The sequence below is a fragment of the Camelina sativa genome, chromosome 16 (genome assembly GCF_030686135.1).
Source record: "Camelina sativa cultivar CO46 ecotype springtype chromosome 16, ASM3068613v1".
In the NCBI taxonomy this organism is placed as follows: Eukaryota; Viridiplantae; Streptophyta; class Magnoliopsida; order Brassicales; family Brassicaceae; genus Camelina; species Camelina sativa.
Window position 1 is genome coordinate 20,677,241 of NC_141895.1, and position 13,893 is coordinate 20,691,133.

Genomic DNA, 13,893 nt, shown 5'->3' on the forward strand with positions numbered 1-13,893 from the left:
TGCTAATTGGCCAATAATTTTAGTAAGTTGTTAACGTGTGGAGCTAAACATTCTACTTTCGTTTATTTTTGAGATGTAAAGCATTTAATGATATGTAAAATAAAGATGTATGCGCTTTTACAACTCAACAAGTAATCATCACCCACACTCATAAGTTACACCGTTGGTAACAAACTATGAAACTACTATGTTATAAATACTACAGATATGTGTTTAGTTTCTCTATATCTCAAAACACAAAATATCATTACACATACAAAGGAAGAAAAAACAAAAATGGAGAAATCAAATTTCGAGTCACTTCCTGAAGATCATCAAATGAATATTCAGTTACGGTTGCCTCTGAAGTCCTTGGTGAAGTTCATCCTCGTCTCGAAGAAGTGGGCATCCATGATCCGCTCTAAAAAATTCAATGTTGATTACCTGAGCCGATCGATGACAAGGCCTCGAGTGATGTTCATGGTCCAACGATCTACATCACAGCCACCCGAACATGGGCGGAGCCAATATAGGATGATGTGGGTCAAATGGCCCTGGTGAATTTTTAAAACTGGTTAAATTTTTAAAGAAAAAAATCAAATTGACCCTGGTAAAATAGCACAATTGACCCTTATAAAAAAATTAACAACATAATTGACACCTTAAAATTTATTTTGACCTTGGTAAACTAATTTCCTAGCTCCGCCACTGCACCCGAACCTATGATGTTGTGGTTTGACACTGTTTATAAAGAGCAAATATTTAGAACCCCTCCTTACATTGAGGTGTTGTTTCACTCTGTCTATCAAGACGAGGAACCATTGTTGTCGTCTGGACAACAACAGTTGCGTATTTCTCTACATTCAAGCTATGCTGTTTCTCAGCCCATTCGAGGTTTGATCTGTCTTAGGTTACAAACTAAGCTTGCGATTTGCAATCCGGGTACGAGAATGTTTCATACTTTACCGGAGATCCAAGCGGCTGAAGATTCTTACATAACAAGTTTTCTCGGATACGATAAAGCTACGAATGTATTCAAGGTGTTATGCATCACGAAGTCTAAGTCATTACCCACAACTAGGGAATATCTAGTCTTGACGGTGGAGTCCGGTCAAGAAGAATCTTGGAGATCGATCGCATGTCCGTATGAACATGATTCAGTGAAACTTGATGAAGGAATATGTAAAGGAGGGGTTTTGTACTATGGAGCTCAACCCGATGAAGCTCAGTCCAATGGTGACAAATTTGTGCTCATGAGCTTCAATGTGAGGTCTGAAGAGTTTGCCGTCATTAGATATCCTGAATATGATTCCATATATGCACTTTGGAGATTAGTGTTTTACAAAGAGAAAATTGCCTTAGTGAATGACTGTGACTTTTACATCATTCCTGATTTTATTGGGAATGATGAACCGAACTTGGACAATGAAGCTGTGAATGATGAACCGAATGGGACTAAAGTTTTTCATATAATTGTTTTGGATGAAAGTACACAACAATGGGAGACAATCCCCATAGAGATTCTTCATTGGGAAGAAGCTGTTGGAGAGAATGAATTTCATTTCCAAGGTACCATTGGAGAAAACGAACTTGTTTTGCACAAAAATCTACCGAAATTGGCGGCCCTGACTACTGTGTGTTGTATTACAATACAGAGACAAAAAGTTTCAGAAGGTTTGAGATTCAAGGAGTGGTTTGCAATGATGACTCTGTTCGACCTTCTTGTCACGTTGATAGCCTTTACCTTATGTGAACAACAAGAATTGGTCCGCTGATTATTATCAGAGACTCATTGGTTGTTCACTCTCTCAAAGTCCTATTGTCGTTAATTTCTTTACGTATGCTAAATAAATAAATAATAATGGTGTGCCTCTAGTTATAGGTCTTATTGGGATTGTTCGTTTTCATACCTATTGTCGTGTTGACCTTTGCTTATGCTAAAATAATAATGTTCGTTCAGTTCAGATATTTTATAACTATGTTTCTAAATAATAATTCTATTGTCGTGTTAATCTTTATTTGTTCGAAAGAATAATGTTCGTTCACAGTTCAGATATGACTTTAAGCTTGAGTGCCCCTTCATAAAACAGAGTTATTTAAATTTTGGGTGTGAATTTCTCACGCATTTATGATAAAAAAAAATAAAAATAAAGAAATTTAAAAGAATTGGCAAGTAAGTTTGTATACGTATACGTGGAAACCAAGCTACTAATAAACTCTTTTTAAGTGAAAACTTTTTTTTTTAAATGAACTTGTTAATTGTATTCGAAGAACCTATTAGAGCAAGCCACAAAGACTCTAAGAAATGGAATCTTGAGAGTTGTATTGAGACAACTCTCCTTCTTCCCATTTATGAAATATAAATCTACAATCTCTTTGTTCTTGAAGACAACCTAAAGCTTCTCATTCTCTTTGTTCTTTACATTTGAATAAAACTCCAATGAGCTATTGTATTTTCAGTTTTAGATTTCTCTTTCAATAAGCTCTTTAAGAGCATTATCTATCTTGTTTGAGATTACTTAAACGTGTAAGATAGATGGAAACAGATGTGTCACTTCACTTTCATATGCCAAAGGAGCTGGCGGCAACTAAGAGTTAAAGCGAGATAGAAAAAAAGAAATAATTTTTTACTCCTTGCGAATTTCTTCAACCGTAATTAATGTATTGCTAATCTTCACTAAGTCAGAATAGTCAATAACAAAAGATATATATATTGTCATCTTCTGCTAGTTGATCATACAACACATGTCCTAAATGAATGTTTCTAATTCGAAATGTAGTGGAGGGCGACTTCTTCATAATGTAGCAGCCATCAACTTAATACCCTAAACTTGCTTTCTCTAAATATTTTTCAGAGAGAGCCATCTAAAGTAGCACCATTAAGATCACGACCCGCGACCTCAGCCTCGATGACAAACAGGGCAGTCACAAGAGTTTCTAACAAACACGGTTTTGAAGAAGCTAAAATGGTAAAGGTAATAGTCAGTAATAAACAACAACGTGCGACTAAAGATTCAGATTTGCAAAAGGGTAATCTCATGGCGGTCGAAATGAAACAAAATATTGGTGTTCGAAGAAGCGAAAACTAAACAGACATGTGTCCATTTGAATTCTGCTGTTGGCTGCATCGCTTTCTATCGTTGCTAATCAAATCATATCATCCTCTGCTTTTGTTTAGCGTTCTGTTAAAATTGAAATGTGTGACTCTGCTAATACTTTAACCAATAATAAAAACTACTATGAATAGTAGTATACTGTACTTAATTGTGTACGAAGAATTATAGTGAAAACTGAAAACGTGTAAGATTAAAACAAAACCTTTCAACTCAAGTCATGCTTATTTATTCATAAAAATAAGTTTTATTCATGCAATTAAAAATAATTAAAATTAAAGTATTATCTTATATTTTGACGTGTGCTTAATTGTGAAGGATGAAAGAAAGTCTGTAAATTTTATGCTTGGTATCCACTAATATGCTGATTAGCCAACAATTTTAGTATCTTAATTGTGTCACGGTTGCCTCTCAAATTTTTAATGATATTCAGCGTCTCAAAGAAGTGGTCATCTTTAATCCCTTCGAAAGAATTCAGACAGCTTTACTTGAGTCAGTCGATGAAAAGGCCTCGAGTGATGTTCATAGTCCATCGACTTAAGTTCAGCCCAACCGTAGCTGATGTTCTGTTTCTCAAGAGGAGGAGTCATTGTTGATGTCTTCTGGTGGTGATCAGCAAGAGGTGTGTATCTCTCCTGAACTAGGATATGGTAGGATTGCTCAACCCGTCCGAGGGTTGATCTGTCTTCGCGAGAAAAGTAAGGTTGTCATTTACAATACGGGTACGGGAAAGTCTCTGACTTATTTACCAGAGATCGAAGTACGTAAACAAGCGGCCATAAAAAAAAATTTCGCATACGATGAAGTTACAAATGTGTTCAAGGTTTTAGCGTTTGATAAATCACAAGGAGCTGAGGTACATCAGATTTTGACGATAGGATCGAGTGAAAATCTTGGAGAAGGATCATATGTGATCATGATCATTCTCCAGTTACGGAAGGACTATATAAAGATGGAGTTTTGTACTACAAAGCTCGGTCCCATACCGACGAATCTCTGCTAATGAGCTTCAACTTGAGTTCTGAAGTGTTTACTGTCATTGAATTACCTGAGGGAGTCGACACTCGAATGAAGAAACTGGTGAATGTCAAAGGTGGAATTGCTTTGGTGATGGACGCCCCTGCCAATGGATCGATTCAAATGATGGTTAGAAATGAAGTTTCAGGAAAATGGGATATGGTCTCGTTTATGATTCCTCAGTGGAAGCAAACTGTTGAAGACATGGTGTTTTATTTTATAGGTACCGTTGGAACAAAAAAACTTGTTTTCATGCCAGCCTGCGCGCGTTAGGGATCACTCTTTGTGTTGTATTTCGATTCAGCCACGAGAGATGTTATGAAGTATGAGATTAAAGGGGTTGTTGGAAATCAATTTCATTCTATTCGAACCTTCTTGGATCATATAGATAGTCCTCTGCTTTTGTGAAGAATAAGAGTTGGTCCATTTGGTAACATGAACTGGTTGGTTGGCTGGTTCAGTGTCTCGAGTAGTTACGTTATATTGTGGTTAATCTTTATGCTAAACGATAATGTTGTCTCCCCAAGTAGTACTAGTCTTATTGGGATTGTTAGTTTTCATTTCTATTGTCCTTAATCTTTATCTATGCTAAACAATAATGTTCATCTTTATACTTAATGTATGCAAAATAATAATGTTTCAGATGTATAAGTTAATTAATAACGTTTCTACACTCTGTTTCTTAGGCCGTGGGAGCCTTTTGATGAAACAGAGCTTATCCAGCATTTTGGGTTAGCTTCACTCAACCAAAGAGTTGTAAAACTTATCATTTAACATAGGAGGACCATATCCAAATTTGCTTGCACAGTTGCACTAAAGACTGTGTATTGTTCTTTTACTGTTTGGCTGAACTTTGTAATTATGTGACGTTACTATAAACAATAAATAACACTCTTGAGTCTGAATAATATACTTTATAATAGTAACATTACATCATTTTTAAATCCTAACATAAGCCAAACAATCCTCAACAAGTAACCGGGCAAAAAAATAAATTAAGAAATTTGAAAGAATTGGTTACAAAATATTAGAGTGAAAACTGAAAACTTTTTATAACTGAAAACGTGTTACTAATGTATATTTGAATTGAATTGATTTTGTGCATTGACGACTAGATGTGTACCATGAAAGAAAACCTTCGAAGTCACGTTATTTGCCACCAAAATATCTCTGTTACTTAGTCATATAAATTAGTAAGTATTGACGTGTGACATCTTTTTTTATTTTGAAATTGTGCGCTGAATTTTTTTTTTTTTTTTTTTGATAAAGAGGTGAAGGTGTTATCGATATTTTGACGTGTGATTCAATTGTATTCGAATAATTAAACTGTCAAAAACGTGACGATGAAAACGAGAAGATTTCACATTCTGTTATCCAATAAACTCGATGCTAATTTTAGTAAGCTTTTAGCGTGTTAATTAAACATTTCTCCTTTTGGGTTTAAATGTAAATTAAGGATGAAATATAAAGTAGATGTTATACGACCCAACAAGTGACCACCCACTCACACGTCACAACGTTTCAGTAACAAACTCTGAGATATTTTGACGTATGATTCAGTTGTATTAGAATAATTAAACTATTAAAAACGTGTACGATGAAACTATGAAAGATAATATGTAACAATCCAATCAACTCTATGCTAATTTTAGTAAGCTTTTAGCGTGTGTAATAAACATTTCTCCTTTTTTGGGTTTAGATGTAAATTAAGAATGAAATATAAAGTAAAGATGTTATACGCGTTATACGACCCAACAAGTGACCACCCACACAAGTCACAACTTTTTCAGTAACAAATTATGAGATTCTCTTATAAATATCGCATCTGCAGCGTGTTTAAGTCTTTTTTTTTTTAACATCTTGCTTTATTAAGATTAGTGTATTACAAACATTGTAGTAGCCATTCAGGCAAAGTATCAAATGTTTGATAAGTACTTGACATAGTGTTTGCATAAGAAGAAAGCTTGTTTGCTGCTTTATTCATGTCTCGTGGTACTTGCTCCAGAGAACACAGGAGAAGTTTTGACATCCAAAATTGGATATCACATAGAAGTGGACCCAGCTGTAGATGATCTCCTTGTTTATTGATCAGTGTTACAAGCTCTAAATTATCTCCTTCGAACCAAACATGATGATACCCTCGGTAATAAAACTCTTGCAGTGCATTCAGGAACCTAAAGCTTCTGCTTGTAAGGTAGTATGGGACTGTTTAAGTTTAACACTTCCTGATAAGATGACATTACCACACGAGTCTCGTATTATCCATCTGGTAGTTGTGAAAGCTCTTCCTTGAATGAATCCACTATCAAAATTGCATTTAAGCCATCCTTCAGATGGTAGAGACCATTGTCGATTTTCAGTAGTTATAGTTGTCCCATTAATTATCTTGTGTTGTAGGTTGTGTTTGTGCAGTCATAGCGTCAGTCCATTCACTGACATCTTGGAACCCTTTATCAGCAACAATATGTGGTTGCCAGTCTATTTTCCGAAAAATGAAATCATTTCTCGATTTCCATATCCTACATAGCATCCAAAAAGGAAGAAGTCTTGTAGTGGTTGGGAGGTGTGTTTGTTTTTGATAGTTAAGCAGCATCCGTATGTTGGCATCCATATCGTTTGAAAATTGCAGTTGTCCGCCAATTGTACTATTAATACATCTCCATATTGCCTCTGCATACGAACAAGTAAACAATAAGTGATTAATTGTTTCGTCTTCATAACTGCAACGTTGTCAAGTCAGATAGCGTGTTTAAGTCTTTATATCTCAAAACACATAACATAATATCATTAGACAACAAAAAAAGAATGGACAGTTCAAGTTTCGATTTCGAATCACTTCCTGAGGATTTACAAATGCTGATTCTGTCATGGTTGCCTCTGAAATCCTTGGTGAAGTTCCTCATCGTCTCGAAAAAATGGGCATCTATTATCCTTGGGGAACAATTTCGAAAAATCTACTTGAGCCGATCGATGACAAGGCCTCGACTGGTGTTCATGATCGAACGATATACATCACAGCTACCCGAACTTGAGATTTCGTGGTTTCACTCTGTTTATCAAGAGGGAAGACTTATACTCTTTTCACCTGACACTGAGGTGTTGTTTCACTCTGTTTATCAAGAGGAGAAACCATTTTTGTCGTCTGGTCAACAACAATTGCGTATTCCTCTTGAAGCAATGGCTTCTCATATTTCTCAGCCCATCTGAGGTTTGATCTGTCTTCAGTTTCGAACTAAGTTTGCAATTTTCAATCCGGGTGCGAAAAAGTTACGGAAGTTACCGGAGATCCAAGCACATGAAAATGCTTGGATAACAAGTTTTCTCGGATACGATGAAGCTACGAATGTATTGAAGGTGTTATGTAGGACAAGCTTGATGATGTCAGGTCAAGAAACCAAGGAATATCATGTCTTGACGGTGGGATCGGTTGAAGAACCTTGGAGACGGATCACATGTAAGTATGATCATTCACCAGCTATTGAAGGACTATGGAAAGAAGGGGTTTTGTACTATGGAGCCAGGTTCAGTATTGAAAATTTCTGGTCGTCATGCATGAGCTTCAATGTTAGGTCTGAAGAGTTTAGTAGTGTCATTGAATTTCCTGATGGATCTGCTCATAGCCATTGGAATTTTGTGATTTATGATGGGAACATTGCCTTAGTGGATGACTTTGACTTTGGCAATGGAGTTGTGAATGAACCGGATGGGACTAAAGTTTTTCAGATATTTGTTTTGGATGAAACCGCACGGAAATGGCGGGGAGAGCGCATCAAGATTCATTGTTGGGAACAAAACATTGGAGATATGGAACTTCATTTCAGAGGTCCATTGGAACAGGAAAACTTGTCTTCACACATTACAATAACCGTTACGGCCGTGATCTCTTTGTGTTGTATTACGATACAGTCACAAAAATTATCAGAATGTTTAATATTGGAAATGGAAGAGTGGTTGGCGACTTGATATTGTTCGAACGTTCGTGGATCATGTTGATAGTCTTTTCCTTATGTGAAGAACAACGATTTGGTCCACAAATGATTATCACAAACCCGTTGGTTGCTCTGTCTCTCAAGTCCTAGCTATTGTCGTTAATCTTTACTTATGCTAGAAAATAATGTTGTCTCTCTAGTAGTACTAGTCTTATTGGGATTGTTCCTTTTCATCTTTTTTTTTTTGGTTTAGTTCCTTTTCATTTCTATTGACGTGTTAACTTTATTTATGCTAAATAATAATGTTTGTTCACAGTTCCAGATATATAATTAATAACGTTTCTTCTATACTCTGTTCCTCAAGCTATGTGAGCCTCTTTGTAAAACAGAGTTATTCAACTTTTGGGTGTGAAACTTCTCATGCATGCATTCATGTGAAAACTCTCATGCATTCATGAAATTTCTTCTATTGTTTTTAGATGTGAATTTAACAGAATTAAATTGGAAACCGCATCTTTATTCTCATGCATATGAAGTTCTTTTTTTGTTAAAGATCATGAATGCAGTTACAAATAATTAAATGTGAGTTATAGTAAGTTTTCAACGTATGGAACATATGATTTCTCCTTTCGTTATAAGATTCAAGCATGCAATTTAATAAAGTTAGGTTAAAGATTTATGTGCGTTACAATACTCAACAAGTTACATTAAATTCTAAAGTCATAACGTTGGTAACAAAGTCTACGATTTCTTTAAATATCACATCTGTGTTTTTTTTCCTAGAACACATAATACATACATTAGAGAAGAACATAAAAGAAATGGAGAATTTAAACTTCGAAGCACTTCCTCAAGATGTACAAATGAAGATCATGTCACGGTTGCCTCTGAAATCATTGGTGACATGCATATGCGTCTCGAAGAAATATGCATCTTTAATCCGCACAAAAGCATTCAGAGATCTTTACTTGCATCGATCCATGACAAGGCCTCGAGTGTTGTTCGTCGCCCATGATATAAGAATCCAACAAAACAAAGCCGAAGCCTTGTTTCACTCGGTTTATCAAGATGAGGAACCATTGTTGTCCTCTGGTCAACAACAGATACGTACCAACGAAGCAGAAGTACCACTTGATGAAGTTTCTCAACCCATCCAAGGTTTGATCTGTCTTCGAGGTGGTACTAATGTTGTCATTTGCAACCCGGGAGCGAAAAAGTTTCGGCGTTTACCTCAGATCCAAAGGCCTAACGGAGCTACCATAAGATGTTTTTTCGGATACGATGAAACTACGGATGTATTCAAGGTGTTATGTATAACACAGTTTGGAGAAGGTAGGCGAACTAAGGAGTTTCATGTATACACGGTGACGGAGGGATCGGTTGAAGACTCTTCTTGGAGCCGTATCACATGTAAGCATGATCATTCACAAGTTAGTCGAGGATTATTCAAAGGAGGTTTCTTGTACTATGTAGCTCAGCCCAATAGTGAAAAATATCAGGTAATGAGCTTCAACGTGAGTTCTGAAGATTTCACTGTCATTGAAGTACCTGACAGAGGCGAAACCTCTACAGTTAATGATCATCGTTGGAAATTGGTGAATTACAATGGGGAAATTGCCTTAGTAGATGACTCTGTGTTTAAAAGTGGAATTGTCGATATATGGGACGATGATGGCATTGGATGTTTTGTATTGTGGGTTAGGAACGAGATATCAGGAAACTGGGGGAGAAAGATCGTTAAGATTCCTCAATGGCTAGAAACTGTTGAACATCACAAGTTTTTTTCAATGGTACCATTGGAACAAGAGAACTTGTTTTCACACCATACTGTTGGTTAGAGGGACAAATATTTGTGGTGTATTATGATACAGACACAACAAACCTCAGAAGATTTGAGATTGAAGGAATGGTTGATGGATACTATTATGTTCGAACCTTCTTGAATCATGTTGATAGTACTTGGCTTATATGAAGAATAAGAGTTGGTTGTTCACTCTCTCAAGTCTCATTGGGATTGTTGTTAGTCTTCATTTCTAATTTTCTTTCTATTGTGGTCAATCTTTATTTTACGGTAATTAATAATGATGTCTCTCATGTACTCATGTAGTACTAGTAGTCTTATTGGGATTGTTAATTTTTATTTATATTGTCGTTAATCTTTATTTTATGCTAAATAATAATGTTCTCTCTCGACTATATCTTATGCGATTGTATGTTTTCTTTTTTTACTGCCGTGTACTTTATGCCGTATAATTACAAAATTGAAGCAATTCCTGATAAAGTGCAAAGAGAAAGGGAAAAAAATAATCAACTTCTTTAGTATAATAGTGTGGTATTCTTTTCAACTACAGAAAGTGACATTTGACTCGTAGAACAAAACGTTGCTAGAAGAAAAAACACAAGATTTCCAATTCTATCTTATAAACGCCAAGAGAGTAGCAACCACCGACCTATTAGTCTATTACTCTAAAGTAACGTTTTTTAAGACCGAACCATCTAAAGTCGCACTATCAGGACCATGACTCTCACGACACCAGCCTCAATAACAAACCGGGTGGTCATAAGAGTTTCTCTTAGACAAGGTATACTATTATTATAGCTAAAGATTTGGATTTTTAATCACGACATTGCTTTTTTGTTGCTATCAATTTTTACCATCTGCTTTTGTCTATTATTCCTTTACTGTTTGGCTGAGCTTTGTAACTCTCTGTGAAATTCTTTTACCAATAATAATAGTATACCTTTTGTTTTTTTTTATATAACAAAACATCTCTATATAATATCATACTTATGAATAAATAACATTACGTCATTTTTATTTCAATTTTAAATCCTAACATAAACCCAAACAATCCTCAACTAGTAACCCGATTAAAAATAAATAAAGGAATTTAAAAGGATTGTCAAGTAAAGTATCTTATGCGTATACGTGAAACCCTTTCTTTTAACAATTGTGTACAAAGAATAAAAGTGAAAAGTGAAAACTTTTAAGAAGTTAAATTCTATATCTGAAATTATTTTTGTGCATTGACGATCGACTAGATTAGTACGATGAAAGAAAACCTTGCAAGTCACGCTTGGCTTACACGAAATCTCTCTGTTAATAATCCTTCTCAATAAACAAAACAGAATTAAAGTGAAAACCTTTAGAAAAATGTTAACATGTTATCAATATTTTTACGTGTGAGTATTATATTGGAATTAGAACCAAATTACTACTAAAACGTGTAAAATGAAAGCAAATTTGTCACTTTTCATGCATGGTATCTAGTAATCTCTATGCTAATTGGCCAATAATTAAACATTCTACTTTAGTTGTTTTTGGAGATGTAATTTCATAATATGTAAAATAAAGATGTACGCGTTTTTACGACTCAACAAGTCATCATCACCCGCACTCACAAGTTACAACGTTGGTAACAAACTATGAGACTACTCTGTTATAAATACCACATATGTGTGTTTAGTCTCTCCATATCTCAAAACAGAAAATATCATTACAAATACAAAGAAAGAAAAACAAGAATGGATAAATCAAATTTCGAGTCACTTACTGAAGATCATTAAATGAATCTTCTGTCACGGTTGTCTTTGAAGTCCTTGGTGAAGTTCCTCCTCGTCTCGAAGAAATGGGCATCCATGATCCGCTCTACAAAATTCAATGTTGATTACCTGAGCTGATCGATGACAAGGCCTCGAGTGATGTTCATGGTCCAACGTTCTACATCACAGCCACCCGAACCTACGATGTTGTGGTTTGACACTGTTTATAAAGAGCAAACCTTAACAACCGAACCATCTTACACTGAGGTGTTGTTTTACTCTGTTTACCAAGAAGAGGAACCACTGTTGTCTTCTGGACAACAACAGTTGCGTATTTCTCTACATTCAAGATATGATGTTTCTCAACCCATCCGAGGTTTGATCTGTCTTAGGTTACAAACTAAGCTTGCAATTTGCAATCCGGGTACGAGAATGTTTCATATTTTACCGGAGATCCAAGCGCCTGAAAATTCTTACATAACAAGTTTTCTCGGATACGATGAAGCTACGAATGTATTCAAGGTGTTATGTCTCACGCAGTTGAAGTCCCATGAACCATTAGGTGGAGCTATAGAATATCTAGTCTTAACGGTGGAGCCCGATCAAGAAGAATCTTGGAGATCGATCACATGTCCGCATAACATGTTTCAGTACAACTTGGTGAAGGAATCTTGGTGGTTTTGTACTATGGAGCTTATCGACCTCAACCCGATGAAGCTCAGTCCAATAGTGACAAATTAGTGCTCATGAGCTTCAATGTGAGGTCTGAAGAGTTTGCCGTCATTAGATATCCTGACTATGAATCCGATTATACAAGTTGGAGATTTGTGTTTTACGAAGAGAAAATTGCCTTAGTGAATGACTCTGACTTTGACAAAGAAGATGTGAATGATGAACCAAACTTGGACAATGAAGCTGTGAATGATGAACCGAATGGGAACTAAAGTTTTTCATATAATTGTTTTGGATGAGAGTACGCAACAATGGGATAAAACCCCCATAAATATTCTTCACTGGGAAGAAGCTGTTGGAGAGAAGGGATTTTATTTCCAAGGTACCATTGGAGAAAACGAACTTGTTTTTGCACAAAACTCTACCAAACGTGGCGGCCCTGACTATTGTGTGTTGTATTACAATACAGAGACAGAAAGTTTCAGAAACTTTGAGATTCAAGGAGTGGTTGGCAATGATGAAAGTGTTCGAAACTTCTTGGATCACGTTGATAGCCTTTACCTTATGTGAAGAACAAGAATTGGTCCGCTGATTATGATCAAAGACTCGTTGGTTGTTCACTCTCTCAAAGTCCTATTGTCGTTAATTTTTTTACGTATGCTAAATAAATAAATAGTAATGGTGTGCCTCTAGTAATAGGTCATATTCTCGTGTTGACCTTTACTTATGCTAAAATAATAATGTTCTTTCAGTTCAGATATTTTATAACTATGTTTCTAAACAATAATTCTATTGTCGTGTTAATGTTTATTTGTGCTAAAGAATAATGTTCGTTCACAGTTCAGATATGACTTTTAAGTATTGAAGTTTCCATACTCTGTTTCTCAAGCTTCAAAGCCCATTCATAAAACAGAGTTATTCAACTTTTGGGTGTAAAATTTATCATGCATTTATGAAAATAAAAAATAATAAAAAAAAGAATTGGCAAGTAAGTTTGTATACGTCTACGTGGAAACCAAACTACTAATAAACTTTTTTTAAGTGAAAACTTTTTAAAAAAATAATGAACTTGTTAATTGTATTCGAAGAACCAAACTACTATAACGTGTAAGATAGATGGAAACGGATGTGTCACTTCACTTTCATATGCCAAAGGAGCTGGTGGCAACTACGACTTAAAGCGAGATAGAAAAAAAAAATAACTTTTTACTCCTTGCGAATTTCTTTAATTGTAATTAATGTATTGCTAATCTTCACTAAGTTAGAATAGTCAGTAACAAAAGATATATGTTATCATCTTCTGCTAGTTGATCATACAACTCATGTACTAATTCCTAAATGAATGTTTCTAATTCGAAATGTAGTGGAGGGCGACTTCTTCATAATTACGATCTCCCATAAGAGTTTTAGTTTCTAATTAGTGAAGTATGAAACTAAATGCTCTGTAAACAAATCTCAGCATGGTTACGTTTTATTGTAAATTAATCTAGTTATTTATTTACTTTTGTATTCATTCAAATACAAATAGTTAATTTACTAAGGAAGCCTTGAATGCAAATATTGAAGGAATTGAAGCCAATTTTCTAACCATGATTATGCTTTGTTTTTTTATTCAAGTTATTACATAATTTTATAAACTG

General features: G+C 35.2%; 1 long non-coding RNA gene and 4 pseudogenes across 1 annotated transcript; all 5 read left to right on the forward strand.

Annotated features, from left to right (window-relative positions):
- Window positions 1-247: 247 nt before the first annotated feature.
- Window positions 248-1,910, forward strand: LOC147925785 (putative F-box protein At1g70970 pseudogene; annotated as a pseudogene).
- Window positions 1,911-3,431: 1,521 nt separating this feature from the next.
- Window positions 3,432-4,745, forward strand: LOC104753763 (putative F-box protein At1g70960 pseudogene; annotated as a pseudogene).
- Window positions 4,746-6,914: 2,169 nt separating this feature from the next.
- LOC104753764 (putative F-box protein At1g70970 pseudogene) lies at window positions 6,915-8,246 on the forward strand (annotated as a pseudogene).
- A 613-nt stretch (window positions 8,247-8,859) lies between these two features.
- LOC104750942 (putative F-box protein At1g70960 pseudogene) lies at window positions 8,860-10,096 on the forward strand (annotated as a pseudogene).
- A 1,416-nt stretch (window positions 10,097-11,512) lies between these two features.
- LOC109129590 (uncharacterized) lies at window positions 11,513-13,061 on the forward strand. The gene is made up of 2 exons (XR_015583920.1): window positions 11,513-12,635; window positions 12,723-13,061. It is a non-coding gene; the product is annotated as an uncharacterized LOC109129590 (long non-coding RNA).
- Window positions 13,062-13,893: the final 832 nt, after the last annotated feature.